The sequence below is a fragment of the Giraffa tippelskirchi genome, chromosome 1 (assembly GCF_054371585.1).
Source record: "Giraffa tippelskirchi isolate mGirTip1 chromosome 1, T2T-mGirTip1v1.2.pri, whole genome shotgun sequence".
Lineage (NCBI taxonomy): Eukaryota > Metazoa > Chordata > Mammalia > Artiodactyla > Giraffidae > Giraffa > Giraffa tippelskirchi.
In genome coordinates, this window is record NC_137275.1 from 153,185,068 (window position 1) to 153,200,811 (window position 15,744).

At 38.6% G+C, this 15,744-nt stretch overlaps 1 pseudogene; it reads left to right on the forward strand.

Moving 5' to 3' along the window:
- Positions 1-8,438: 8,438 nt before the first annotated feature.
- On the forward strand, positions 8,439-10,892 carry LOC145508963 (serine/threonine-protein kinase Nek4-like; annotated as a pseudogene).
- The last annotated feature ends 4,852 nt before the right edge of the window (positions 10,893-15,744 follow it).

The window sequence follows — 15,744 nt, forward strand, 5'->3', positions numbered from 1 at the left end:
TTTTCTTGAAGAGATCTCTAGTCTTTCCCGTTCTGTTGTTTTTCTCTATTTCTTCGCATTGATCACTGAGGAAGTCTTTCTTATCTCTCCTTGCTATTCTTTGGAACTCTGAATTCAGATGGGTATATCTTTATCTTTCCTTTCCTCTTTTGCCTTTAGCCTCTCTTCTTTTCTCAGCTATTTGTAAGGCCTCCTCAGATCACCATTTTGCCTTTTTGCATTTCTTTTTCTTGGGGACGGTCTTGATCACTGCCTTCTGTACGATGTCATGAACCTCTGTCCATAATTCTTTAGGAACTCTGTCTATCAGATCTAATCCCTTGAATCTATTTGTCACTTCCACTGTATAGTCATAAAGGATTTGATTTAGGTCATACTCGAATGGTCTAGAGGTTTTCCCTACTTTCTTCAACTTAAGTCTGAATTTTGCAATGAGGAGTTCATGATCTGAGCCACAGTCAGCTCCTGGTCTTGTTTTTGCTGACTGTTTAGAGCTTTTCCATCTTTGGCTGCAAAGAATATAATCAATCTGATTTTGGTATATTGACCATCTGGTGATGTCCATGTGTAGAGTCTTCTCTTGTGTTGGACTAAAAAGAAAGCTGAGCACCAAAGAATTGATGTTTTTTAACTGTGATGTTTAAGACTCTTAAGAGTACCTTGCGCTGCAAGGAGATCCAACATGTCCATCCTAAAGGAAATCAGTCCTGAATATTCATTGAAAGGACTGATGCTGAAGCTGAAACTCCAATACTTTGGCTGCCTGATGTGAAGCACTGACTCATTTGGAAAGACCCTGATGCTGGGAATGATTGAAGGTTGGAGGAAAAGGAGAAGGCATAGGATGAGATGGTTGGATGGCATCACCGACTCAATGGGCATGAGTTTTGTGTAAGCTCCAGGAGTTGGTGATGGACAGGGAAGCCTGGTGTGCTGCAGTCCATGGGATTGCAAAAAGTCAGACAAGACTGAGCTACTGAACTGAACTGATTATTATCTTTTTTTAAAAAATACTTGCTCTGTAAGACATAAGATAGCCATTATTCCTAACCTTTTCTCTTTGCATTCTTCCTATTTCTCCCAGCATAGTATTCTAATAAAGCTATCTTTTCCAACATGTAAAATGCATTCATAATCTTGAATAAAAGAAGACAGGCAGTATAATAAAAATGTATTAAAAATGTATATCTAAAGATCAGGATGAAGGATGAGTGATTTGTAGTACAACCTGCCATCAAAAGTACTAAACGCTGGGGAATGTATAAGATGTGTAAGAATCAATATTAAAACCATACTTAGCACAGTCTAAGAGGGCAATAGTGACATTCAGCATAGAATTTTACATTTTGCTAATGGATTAGAAAGGCAACTGTCATTTTGAACTCCTTAGCAACAAAATCCACTTTATTCTGTTAAGTTGTAAATACAAGAATGTCATAGTGTTAACATACTTCTCGAGTTAGACTGAAATTCATGGAATGTGACTGACAGAATGTTTTTCTTTGTGTTTCTTATATCTTTGTTTATTTGTTTTGATAGAAGAAATCTGAGTGTAATTTAATTTTCACTATAAAATCAATAATGATGATAATCATAGGGTCTCTTTGAGTTTTATAATTGACCAAGAGGTAATAGACAATTGTTGAATGCAACTTAAATTGGCATGATTGATTTCGAAGCCATCCAGCATTTGAACTTTTGCAAGTTAACATAAACAAGAGTGAGGTATGGAAGTGATAAAAATAAGAAAAGTACCTGGTAACAATGAATATTTCCTTATTGACACTAAATTCACCTATTCTCTTCTTAAGGTTTTTAAATTTTGTTTGTTTGTTTGTTTACATGGGTTTAGTGGAAAGCAAGTCTTAAAGAATATGCCTGAAAGTGATCATCCTGGCTATATCTTATAGAATGGTTATTGGTAGTTATTTCTATTTTTCCTCATCTTTCGAAATATATTTTTCTGTTATTACAAATGCTATATGTAACAAAGACATACTAAGTATCATTCAGTTTTATTCTATATCTATTGATTTTCATCTATCTGGCAAAGACTTTTGATTACTAATATTCTATTGATAAAATGAAAATTACTGTTAGTGTACTTGATAGATATTTATACATTTGTATTTCATCTTAAAAAATCATAATACTATTTTCTGGCTATCTTTAACGGTCATCTCTCTCTCCCAAACCTGTAAAATGCCATGAAAATTGATAAATTTAATAAAACTACCTTGAGTTGGAATCTGACACTCAAAGTACACTTCTTGCTCATCCTGGCCACTGTTGTCATACTTGGAAGACAGTTACTGTATGAAGAGAGGCAAAAGGCCCAACAGAAAAGTTGTGCAACTGCCCTTTTATTAACAGTTAAATGACAGATATAGCGGTAGCAGCCATATTTAAACAATCGTACTAAATCTAACCCAGTCTTCTGGATGTGGGAGAAGAGACTGCTGAAAATATGAGATGAAATGAAGAGAAAGTGTAGAATGCTTTGACGAAACACACACATACGCAGATACAGAATGAATTATCTACATATTGATGATGGTTTTTTTCCTTTCTTGCCTTATTCTGCCTTGTTCCTTTTGGATTCCACTGATACCAAATCCTAATTCTCTTTTTATTGCTCTGCACAAAGAAATATAAGTAGTTACAATACCGAGCATGCTCGATGTCCTTCAGCAGGCTAAGCCTTTTGTATGAACCTGATAATTGCCACATTTCTGCTTCTCTCATTTCCTTTTCACTGGTGTTCTTATGAAACCTGAAGGCAATCCAGTGAGTTAGCAAGCAAATACATCATTCCCATTTGTCCTGCACGTTGGAGCGACAGGATCATTTTCAGGACTGACAGCTGTTCAGTTATAAAGGCACAGAATCCCAGGTGAAAGCCTGCTCTGCAGCCTGAGGTCTGTGTTGACCTCAAACCAACTATTCAACATCCCAAAGCCTGAGGTGGAAACTGAAAACATGAATAAAAATCCTGTAGGATTACTAATAAGATTAGAGATAATGTTTGTAAAGTTCTTTCAGTTAGTGCTGGGCACACAGGGGGCAGCTGGTGAAAAATGGCTACTATTATTAAAAAGAAACACTGTAATTAGAGACCCAAGTTTGATGATGATATTTAAAATATTTTAGGCCTAGGACTAGTAAAGACTTTGTTTCATATTTGAGGGCCTCTAGAGTAAAAAACACTTTGCAGAGCAGAATTAAAGGCTGTCCTTGACTGTCTGCCTTCTGAAATACTTGCTTCCTGCTATTGATTTCACAAGCATGGCACAAGCCCGTGGAAAGAAGAGGTAACAATGGTTTAAAAATAAAATGTAATATTGCTTTTGAGATTTTTGTTTGTTTGGGTGCTAGCTTACAAAATATGTCAAGGATTGTATGACATTTGTAATATGTTCTCAAACATCTCCAGGAGAGATGTGATAATCACAGTATATGGTATATTTGTCCATCCCTAAATCAAAAGAGGAGAAGGCAATAGCACCCCACTCAACTACTCTTGCCTGGAGAATCCCAGGGACGGCGGAGCCTGGTGGGCTGCCATCTATGGGGTCGCACAGAGTCGGACACGACTGAAGCGACTTAGCAGCAGCAGCAGCAGCAAATCAAAAGAGTGAAGAGCTACCCAATTATCAAACTAATAAAGGTAGTGTTCACTGTGCCAGGCATTGCTCTAAGATCTTCATATAAATTATGTTATTTCATTTGATGATTCCCTGAATTTTATTCTTCTCATATTTTTAACATTGGGTGCTGAGGTTTGTAGAGATAATTACGGAAGGATATAGTACAGTTCTTTCTACTTCTTTCTGTATTTATCACCTTTGTCAACGGTCCCTCCAATATCATAACCTGGGATTCCTAAAGTTATTTTGGCTCCAACCCTCTCTTAATTCTTTTTACCTAATAAGTCTTTAATCCTACAGATGTCCCTCTAGATTATCTTAATAAAATGACCATTCTTTCATTTTTTTTTTTTTTGCAGTATCAGATCCTTCTACCTTCAGTCCTTTCTCCACGTGGTTGTTACAGTTATCTCCATAGAGAAGTATGTTCTTGTCACTTCTCTGATTTAAAGCTTCTGCTCACTGCGTAGCAAGGTTTCAGTGGCTCTTCACCACCAGCATTTTCCCACACCTTGATGCTCAGTGCCAGCCACTCCCCACGGTACCTCCCACTTTACCCCAAGCTTTAATTCACCCATTATACGCAAACACACTCTGTATCCTTGCTGTAATTATCCCCTAAACACAATACCAGGTCTTGTCATTTGTATTTGTTTAGACTACCCTCAAAACTACTTGTAGACTTTCCCTGATTCAACCACATTTTAAATTGGATTCTTTGTGACTCTGGGATGGATATCTTTCTGTACGAGGCTTATTGGGGCAGCCTTCAGTGGTGCTGCATGTCAGAGATGGAGGAAGCAGTATTGTTAAGAGGAGAGGCTGAAATGTGGTACCGATGGAAAGAACCCTTAGCCAATCTAACTGAGTGAGCAGATCACAGAACAGTAGTCAATAAGGGTTTTCCCTGAGGAAGAAGCATAATCTTGGGCAGAGCAGACCTCCTTGGCTGAAGATAATTCCTGGAGAAGGATAGATACAGAACTATAGCAGCCCAGGAGCAGGGATGATGGGGATCGCAGACCCGAAGGAGTTTCTGAGTGGCCCAGCATAGCACCCACTGCACCCCCATAGGGGTTATTCCTCCAGCACTTGTCATCTGTACACAGTAATAGTTGAATCTCTTTTCAGGCTGTGAACTCTCGCATGGCTGCATTTATCTCTTTAGGAGCCATCCCAGTTTGCAGTACAGTGCCTAGTGCCTTGGAGGCTTTTAAAAGGACACCTACTTGCCACAGAATGAAATGCCCTACACCTGGAGTCATAATATCCGATGCTGTATGCTTCCTTGTAAAACATATACAGATTGTCTATCTTAGAAGTTTTAATTAGCATTGCTATTTGGTTAAATTTGCTTCCAAGGAGATAACGGGAGAAATGCTGAGAAGAGGTTTAGTTAGTAAAGAGATTTCTACAATGGAAAAAGCTATTTCAGAGGCACAGTAGATTACCAACATCAATTAGAAATCAGAAAGAGGAAGACCTTTAAAAAATACATATTTGAGAGAAAGGGCAATTGGAGACTCTTAATTTGAACATTGGGGAGAACTGGAGTGAGATATGGACCACAGGGGTAAATTACTGGAAAATATTTAGAATCAGCTGAGCTCAGGGCTGTAAATCAAACACCTCAGACACTATTGCAAAACCACTGCCATGATGGAAATAAATAAATTCTCAAGTAGCTACTTGACTGGTTATTTCAGTAAAATATATTGACATTTCAGTTGGTATAGGGACAGTTACGTCTCCCTAAGGAAAAAAATATATATGTAAGTGGCCTGCCCTTCACTGACAAGGCACGTTGAAGCCTCACAATAAGTGTTTGTTCGCTACCTCGTTCCTATAAAGGTAAAGGTTTTAAGTCTGCCTTACCTTTCATTTCAAAGACGTGCTAAAGTACCTGGTGTTAGACATCCAGGGATCCTCTATTGCCCACATGGTGCCTCTCACAAGAGGCTATATAGTCACAGACTTGATTCAGCTTGAACTTCAGGAAATGAAAACAGATCGCTCCTCTTTTCCTATGTGAGTAAACTCCTTGTATATATGCTTTTGCTTTGCCCTTTCTCCTATTCACACAGGTAATGTGGTCTTTTTAAAAAACTTAATACAAAAAGATCTTGCTTACAGTGCATGTGTATACTGGGGGTTGAATTAGGATACACCTCTTTTCTCACATTAGGAATAAAATGAGTTATGATTTGAGTCAACAGTGTTTAGTATCAATATCTTGCAGAGTAGTGCACTAGAAAATATGCTGGAGAATGATGAATAAAACATAGGAATATTAAGAAGAAAGATAAATCACTAGCAGTAATGGCAGAAGAATGAAGCAAGTGTATGGTTTAGGTTAAATTAAGATGCTATGACAGCAAGGAGGTGGGGATGATAGCTTTTGACCTAAGGGAAATCGGAAGATGTGGCTGTTTTCAGACCTTGTGAGTGTCCTTAATCATTAGTTAATTGACCCCTGCATGTAAATCTGTGTTGTTGGCTTTGTATGTGTTTGCTAGTAATTGATACCCACTTTTCCAGTTAATTTTATGTATCTTCCATCTGTGCCTTTTTGGATGCAGGGAAACGATTTTAGAATGGTCACACACACACACATGAGTCTCAGGAATGCCAGTTTTATAAAGACCAAAAGTTGACTGAAAGGAGATCAAGCAGTGGGACACACATCACAGTATTGAATGTGGCTTAGAGTCCAGCAATGAGAAATGTGGCAGAAAATTGCTGGAAAAAAAAAGAAAAAGTCAAGTTATAAGAATAATTTTGAGAAAATTTTGTCAGAAAGCAAATTTCTAAAACTAAGATTCAGCTCAAGCATGATAGAACTAGTACGATATAGCAGCTATAGTGACAGAATCTAAGACAATGACTATTGGAGGCTGTTTCAAGTCATCTGCAACGTAACAACCATGAGGAAAATTTAGAACCACTGCAAAAATTCCATCAGAATTTGGAGTTTGAATCTAGAAATTGACTACAAAATGGGATGGAGAGAGGCTTAGAATAACTGAAGATAAAACAGTCTGAAACTGAGAAGTCAAAAAGCAACTGTTTTGCAGAGTTGCAGAAGGATGCACATCATACTCAGATGTGTGAAAGAAGTAAAGTTTCCATATATAGGTTTTTTTCTGTAACTTCCTCATCCTTCTTACTACCCTCCAATGGCTAGGTAGCAGGAAAAGAAAGTAAAGCTTACTTTTCTTTGCTAATCTCAGTACAATCCAATCATTAACTTTTTTTTTACATTGCAAAATGTGTCTTCTTGGATGATGCAAATTCATCATTGTTCTCTTATATTCTCTAAGATGTCATCTGGGTGCAGAACAGTAGAATCATAGTGTATGGCAAGATCTTGTAACAATGGGAAAAGGGTCTTCCTCTGCTAATTTATATATGCTCTGGTTGTTATGCTAATGTATTATTTATCTAAGCTGTTGTTTTGCCTGATTGAGTTGGCAATGGCTGCTGATTTCTGCCGCAGGTGATTTCTTATTCTGTCTTATTTCCTAGTGTCTTGGAACCCTCCCAGTTGAACTGACCTTTTGAATTTCTGCTGCTTCTCTCATCTTGCCCATAGGCTGATGGCAGCATCTACTTAAGTATCCCTTTACCCTCAACCACAGGAGGCCATATTGCCTTTTGATCATCTGTATGCTATCCTCAGGTGGTGCAGTTGGTAAAGAATCCACCTGAAATGCAAAAGACACAAGAGATACAGGTTCGATCCCTGGGTTGGAAAGATCACCTGGAGGAGGGCATGGAAACCCCCTCCAATATTCTTGCCTGGATAATCCCATGGACAGAGGAGCCTTGCAGGCTACAATCCAGGGGTCGCAAAGAGTCAGACACGACTGAGCCAAGAGCGCACACACACATGCCAGTGACATGCAGGAACAGAGAGGCATTTGGAAGTATAGGTTAGACCTTCTCTTGCCTGACAACCTCCCAGCTACACCAAGCCCTCCAAAGCTAGCTCAGAGATACTCTCTTCAGGAGGCTGCTCTCCACCTCCCACATGGGTGGCTGGGAAATTCCACATAGAGTTGACCTCACACCATATTGAATCTTGCTGCTCCAACCCTTATGTGCTTTGCAATTCCAGGACTGGAAAATCAGAGCAGGTGGCTATTCTTATATATATTTCTTCAGTCTCCATGCTTGTCTACCATTCTCTCCTAAATTTCAATGAAATTGGAAGTGGTGGTATTTTCATTTATTTCTCCCACTTGTCTTCCTCAGACATCTACTACATCAAACTCTGTCACCTAAGCACTCAAGTCCAGATAACAATATGTTCAATGGGAAATTGGAAAGACAGTGTTTTCTCTCACAGCAATGCCTGGTTTTTAAGCCTATCGCCTAACATTTTGTTTTGTTTTTATAAAAAAATAATTTATCAACTACTACTTAATGTTTTTAACAGTAAAAAGCAGTATCACTAGATATATGTCTTTTATTTCTCCTGTTGCTTTTATCACAATAGTATAATATAAAACTTTCCATCCAGTATGTTCTGTCCCTGTATTGAAGCTCATGAGTATCTTAAAAAAGAAATAGTTCTAGGTAGCATGTTGGTTTAAGACTCAGTAAACAGTAACCAAACAAATTTCTTACAACAGATTTTTCCTCATAAAGCGTGTAAGATAGCCAATAGCAGCAATGATGCAGTGGGTCAGGCCTCCGGCCTGGCACCCAGGCCAGGCCTCCTCAGCCACTGCTAACACCATATGGTCTCTGGCACCTCAGTGTCCTGACTGTGGGTGGGATCAGTATGGGGAGGTGACTGTGAGAGACCAACGGGAATGGCAGTATGTCATCAAAAAGCTGAAGCTCCAAAATGCCTCAACTGAGAGCATCAAGTTGCTGAACAGAAAGCTCAGCTCTTGTCTCAGCTGAAGGAACCAATGCTGTCACCTACGAAGAGCCGTGGGAGGGAGGGGACCATCTGTTGAACATCATCATGGGCTTCTGCAAAGGAGGTGCTCTGTACCGAAAGCTCCAAGAGCAGAAGGGGAAGCTTCTGCCTGAGAGTTTGTTGGTGAACTTCCCTGGTGGCTCAGATGGTAAAGAATCTGCCTGCAATGCAGTAGACCCAGGTTTGATCCCTGGATCAGAAAGATCCCCTGGAGAAGGGAATGACAACCCACTCCAGTATTCTTGCCTGGAGAATCCTGTGGACAGAGGAGCCTGGTGGGCTATAGTCCATGGGGTCACAAAGAGTTGGACATGATTGAGTGACAAACACTGTCACTTTCACTTTGGTGGTAGAGTGGTTTGTTCAGATTTTCATGGCCCTGCAGTATTTACATGAAAAATACTTCCTTCATCGAGCTCTGAAAGCTCAAAATGTCTTCCTAACAAGAGCAAAACATCATTAAAGAGGGTGAATTAGGGATTTCCTGAGTGCTTGAGAACCACTGTGGCATGGCTGGAACCCTTTTTGGCACATACATGAGCCCTGAATTGTTCTCAAATGAACCCTAAAACTAGAAGCCTGATATTTGGACTATGAGATGCTGTGTTTATGAAATGGCAATCCTGGAAGCATGCTTTCAATGCAAAAGACATGAATTCTTTGGTTTATTGTATTATTGAAGGAAAGCTGCCACCGATGCTGAAAGATTAGAGCCTAGAGTTGACAAAATTAAATAGCACCATGCTGAGCAAAAAGCCTGAAGAAAGACCTTCTGTGAGGAGCATCCCTGAGACAGCCTTACATAAAGCACCAAATATCCTTGTTTTGGGAGGCCACAAACGCAAAAGAACCCCAAAATAACTTAAAAAATGGTGACTCTAAAGTCAAGTCTGTAGCTACAGTGCTTTCTGGAAAGATTGAATTAAGTCATGAAGTAGTTCACTCTCAATCACACTCTTCTGAGAGCTCCAAGACATATGTAATGGGTGAAGACAAATGTTTCTCCCAAGAAAAACCCATGGTCATTGGCCCCTTGAAGACACCCATAAGTCTGAAAGACCATGACTACAAACCAGACATAAGCAGTACTGCAGAATCACTCACTATGATTTTAGGGTGAATATTAACATCTTACTTGAAGAAAGGTGAAACTCAATGGATGATAGCTAGTTCAAGAGAATCAACCAAGACACTCAGATGCCTCTAATGAGCGGTAAATGTAATATTTCTCAAGTGAAGGAGAGTCTGAATAATAACACTAAATCTAGCATTCAACCTGAATTCTCACATGGTCCTCTGAGTATGTCACTGGAGTAATGAATGAGCCAGTGAAGCCTCTGCAGCCCCTAAACAAAGACCAAGATTTACCAAAGGACTAGAATCAAGTTGCTGTTGAATGTGTTATAGGAAAACAGGATAGAATCCACCCAGGTTTACAGCCATATAGCTCTGTGTCTGAACCTTCCCTGTCTTGACAGTAGCTGCAGAAGGAAAGAGAACCTACTGAGCACAATGGGGAAGAGAGACAGTTCCAAGAGACCCTCCTCATCTTTTGTCTTCTCTTCCCACTGTTGGAAAATTGGATGTCACATCAACACAGAAGATGCTGAAAGCCAAAGTAGAGTGGCTACTGGATCTGTGAGTAGTTCCAGGAGCAGTGAGACAACATCATCAAAGGACCAACCATTATCAGCAAAAGAGGGAAGGCAACTAAAGCAGTCACAAGAGGAGATCTTGCCCTCAGGCCCTTCAGTGAGGAAAGCTCCTCAGAGAGACAATTTGTGAGTTTCCTTTCCTGAGCAATGCTGCAGTCAGAAGACAAACATGAAGCAGGACCGGGGTGACCTTCCTCTTGTGGTTCCTCTGACCCTGCTGGTCTCAGATGAGTGGTCATACAAAGGAAATGAGTGACTGGCACAAATGATGACTCAGATCTTAAATGTGGGCTCTAAAGAGAGCTGTGAAGATCTCCCAATACCAGATTCAATGTCAGAATTTAAACTTCATCGAAAATATTGAGATATGGTGATATTTCATGGGAAAGTTGCAGAAGAGGCAAAGGAACTCCATTTTAAAGAACTATTTTTAGCCATCATGCCAGGTTCTGAAAAAAATCAGAAGAACAATTGAAGCCTTGAGAGCTGATGTAATTCAGGGCCTGTGGATTCAGCTTTTAGAGCATGTGTATGATATTTTTGAAGAGGATGATGAATTGGAAAGAGAGGTACATTTGCACGAGCACATGAATGGAAAGTGTGTCTTACACTGTGAAAGCTCACCAGTTAATGATTTTTTAAGAAAATGTGAATTTTTGAGAATTTATCTAGTCTGCCAGAATCAAACTATTTTCAAAGGTTTTTGGCTTAAACAAAAACAAACAAACCTATAACAGTGACTGGAAGCCATTCAACATTCTTTTATATTGTGGGTCTTTCTTTACTAGGAAAAAAAAAAGGACAAAACAGTAATAATGAAGCAAGCTTACAAAAGAAAATAACATTTTATTTAGAATATCACTTTACTATCTTTACTATCTATACAGTAGGACTTTGTTATCTATTAGTAGTTTGTATCTGCTAATTCCAAACTCCTAATTTATTCTCCCCTGCTCTGCACTTTACGCTTTGGTAATCATAAGTTTGTTTTTTATGTCCGTGGGTCTGTTTCTGTTTTATATATAATTTCATTTGTCCTTTTTTTAAAGATTATACATATAAGTGATATCATATGATATTTGTCTTTGTCTGACTTACTTTACTTAATATAATAATCTCTAGCTTCTTCTATGTTGCTGCAAATGACATATTTCATTATTGTTATAGCTCAGTAGTATTCCATTGTATAAATACACCACATCTTCGTTATCCATTCATCTGCTGATGGATGTTTAGATTGCTTCTCTATCTTGGCTACTATAAATAGTTCTGCAGTGAATACTGGGATGCATGTATGTTTTTGAATTATGATTTTCTCCAGATTTATGTTTGTATATCTTGATTGAAACAAGATTGATAGAGAAAATAAAAATGAGGAACCTACTTCTAGTTTTAGTATCTTATAGTGCAAATAGAACAGACATTAGAATGACTAGAAAAGCAGGGTATAATGTTGACCACTGTTTTCCAGTCATAAATCCGAATGGTTGATGGAAAAGCTATCTTTTTCATCCTCTTCATTGAAAAGTTTTAGCTCAAAACTGACCATATGGACTTCTGTTCTAAAGATTTTCTATCTATATATTCAGGGAGCAGAAGTTTCCCTAGTGTGAATATTAGAGATGTTATGTCCTTGAGCTTCTTAGGCACAGATTTATTAGCAAGAGGATTTATTTACCTCGTGCAGTGTGGCACAGAGAAGCAGATTTTTATTACGTATGATGTTAGTTTTAGGTTTATAGAAAAGTTTCAAAGATAGTACAAAGAGTTCTATATACCCCACATTCAATGCCCCCTACTATAATATCTTCTTTAACTATAGTACATTTATTAAAACTAATGAAGCAAAATATACAAAAAATGAACTGATATACATCTGATTGTAACAGAAGACTAAATCAGAGTAGTATCAATGGTATTAATAGTATTAATAGTGATATCCAGATGATCGAAGAATAATAAAAGCTTTAAGTATGGTTGGAACCCAAGCCTCCAAAACTGTCATCAAAATTCAACACCTGCCCCTAGTTGTTTTTTTTTCCCCCTTTGGACCAAAATAGGACCCTGCATTCCCTTTGTTAGCATAATTCAGACAGAAATTCTCAACATAGAGGAAAGGTATGCACCATATCTTCAGGCTCATATCTGTATTCTTAATAAGCCTGATAAATAATGTTTCTAACAGATTTTTAGATTGATACTTATTGGACTGACTCAGGTCATGTGACCCTTTCTGAATCAATCACTGTAAGAAACTGAATACATGGATTGGCCAGACTAGCATCAACATCCCAACCTTGGTCCAAGAATATGGTTATGACTTAATCCAGTTATAGGACAGTGTTTCTTACAAATAAATTGTGTTGCTGATAGCAGAAATAAGACATACTACACACCAAAAAGACAAAACCATCTTATCTGCACTATAATGTGCATATGAATAGGTGTCTTAATCTTTAAGGAGTCTCTAAGGATACTAGTTTACAACCAGTTCTAGTCTAAATTGCATCTATAAAAAGCTGTGGCTGTGTCTTTCTCTGGTAAGAGAAGAAATCTTCTTTCATATTGGTTATATTGTAAGTTAGTTATCTCTTTTTAAATTAAAATAGGAAACCATATTCAGGATCAATATTTTACTGATATTTTTCTCACATCTTCATGACATAAAAAAACTCAGATACCTCTAAAATCATTTTTTTTATACTCTATATATTTGGTGCTTTATAAGGAGGTTGAATAATGCCTAGAATATTTCAAGTTTTTATTTAGATTGCAAAAAGTTTCCTACATGAAAATAGAAATAACAATTAATACACTACTGTTTTGTCCAAGAACTGTGAAAAATGTTTACAAATAAGATATCTTATAATTCATACATCAGTTAATGTTGTACAATTAATTAACCAGTTAATGTTATACAATTATTAGTTCCATGCTAGAGGGGAAGCAACTGAGTCAAAGGGACAAAGTAAATTTTAAAAGGTCACAAAGCTAGTAAGTAGTTTTATCAGATGCCATTTAAGTTCCTTTCATAGCTTCTTTGCTTCACCTATTCCAGAGGCCTTTGACATCCTCGGCCATAGCCACAGAGATCTCCTTTGTGTGAATTCTGACCAAATTCAGATGACTACAGCAACATCATTCCTTTCTTCATGGAACATATGCAGAACTTTTGTCCTTTGCCCAAAGTCCCCGTTGATAGAGGCAAAAGATACCATGGGATCATTTGGTGCCTACACCTAAGCAGCCTGGAAATGGGAAGAGATTATAACCTTGAAGATAAATCTTTGACCAACAGGAAATAGCTGAAAGAAGAGAATAAGTTCTTCTCCAGTCCTCTGCCATGCATAGCCTGTCCTGAGAAGCAGTCATTAATAAGTCTTCTTGGGAGATACTTCCATAAGAGCAAGCATTCAATCACACAATATCATGTCGTGATCAGCGCACCGCTTATCAGCTTTCCCTGTTTCTCTGTCTTACTTCCCTTTGCCCTCACCCTTGCTCCCTAGGATCGTGCTCTTGAATACAATCTTAACACGTGAGCCTTTGTTTCAGGCTCTGTTTCTAAGAAACTTAGTCTAAAACAGTTGGTATCAGAAATGGCCCCAGAAAGTGGACCCTTAGGGAAATAAATTGAAAACTGCATTACTGACCATTCTCACAGCAATAAGAATCCTATTGCTAGTGCGGAGAGGGACTGGTGATCAGCTCAGGGATGCCATGACATCACGATTACTAAGGCTTTCCCTTGTGGTTAATTGGGATAAGGTGCAGGTGGAAGATAAGACTTTAGGATGTGCAGTGGCTGTATTGCTTATATGATATGGGGACAATGATAATTATAGGGACTGTGGATTGGGCTGGCTTTTGTTAATGATATTGGAAGCTTTGAAAGAGAAACTGATAGGCTTAGAACAGCCAGTTGCCAACTTGAGGCACTCTGTGAAAGCCAGAGGGCCTCCATGGCTTCATTTATGCAGAGTCTTAATATCTCTGAGTACAGGGCACTCTGCAGAAAGTCAGTCCCCAGATTTAATTTTAAGTGTGACAGAGCTACAAAGGAGACTGAATATGTTGCCTTGAGAGATCTCATCCATTTAGTTCAGGACTTTGGTTGAAAAGAGAAAAATTTTGAGAATTGGATTGGAGCCATTTGTGTGGACTGAACTGAGCATCTTAAACTCTGTATTCCCCTGAATAAGGCAGAAACAGTTCCTTTCCTGTGACAGAAGAAAGTGTTTTTTTTCCAGCTTGAAGCCCATGTACCTCATGGAGGCAAATGCCTCCCCCAGTATTGCTTGTGCTCCTCAGGAGTGGTCCCACCAACATTTATTCTTTCTAGGCTTATTACAACGCATAAAATTTCAGTATTTCCCCCTGAAGTAAGTTATTTAATTAAAAATTGGAATTGTAGGACCTCATTTATGGTATAGAGTAGGAACTGGGGAATAATTATGTAGTGGGTGTTTAAAGTGTTAGAGCAGGGTAAAAGAATATAAGGCTTGACAGGCATCTTAGATTGACTTCCCTGGAAAACAGACTCTGAGGTGGAGATTTGCATGTGAGAGATTTTTTGAGGAGTAGTCTTGGAAGCATCACTTATAAAGGGTGAGGAGAGCAGGGTTGGGTAAAGGGAGAAGCTAACTGCTGCGTTGCACTTAAAAAAGTGCCACATGTTGCTCTGGAGTTGAGTGACCATCAAAGTTGTCTGGAGTTTAATCAAGGGAAAAGACCTTTGAATTTCTTCACAGAGCACTCATTTGATGTGGGCTGACCCCTGAGGGAGAGGAATTTGTTTGAGGTAACTCCCTGTGGCCGTGGGCAGTTCTCAGAAACAGATGCAGCTGCGAGGCATCAACCAAGGCTGCCAAAGCTGGAAAAATCATACCTCAATCCTGAGTGGAGAACTGGGCAGTGTACCAAAGCAAACAATATAATAAATGAGAATTTATTGAATTTGAAGCACTCACTCGTAAATTGAAAGTCAATATTCTGTCAAGAAGTAGAGTCAGTCCTCATAATCTGCGGAGATAATTCTTCAAAGCTTGGACTCAATGATAACCTACAGAAAATGAAGTGAGGACTTCAGTACTTCCCTGCCAAAATATGCAGGAGGAAAAAATATTCAAGGAAGTGGCAAAGTTTAGAATACACTTTGATGTGCAACTTAAGAATGCACTATCAAACTGCTTTCTTAAAGTATTCCCAGAGACCATTTCCTTCACTGAAGCTACATGGAATCATGCACTGGCAGGGTGTGAAAAAGGAACCAACATCCTTAAGAAATGTAATGTTCCCTATCCATGTAGGGTTTGAAGGACAGTGGGAAATGCTGCTATGAAACTGTGCTTTCCAGAACATGTAGTAATAATAGGATGCTAGAGTGGAAGAATATAAGTGATAGTGTTTAATAATCAGAGAAAGATAGATTTAATTGCTCTAATAGGTAATATTGCTAGAGTTGAAATCAGGGTGTCTTGATACACAGGTATCTGTGATGATGGCAAATAAA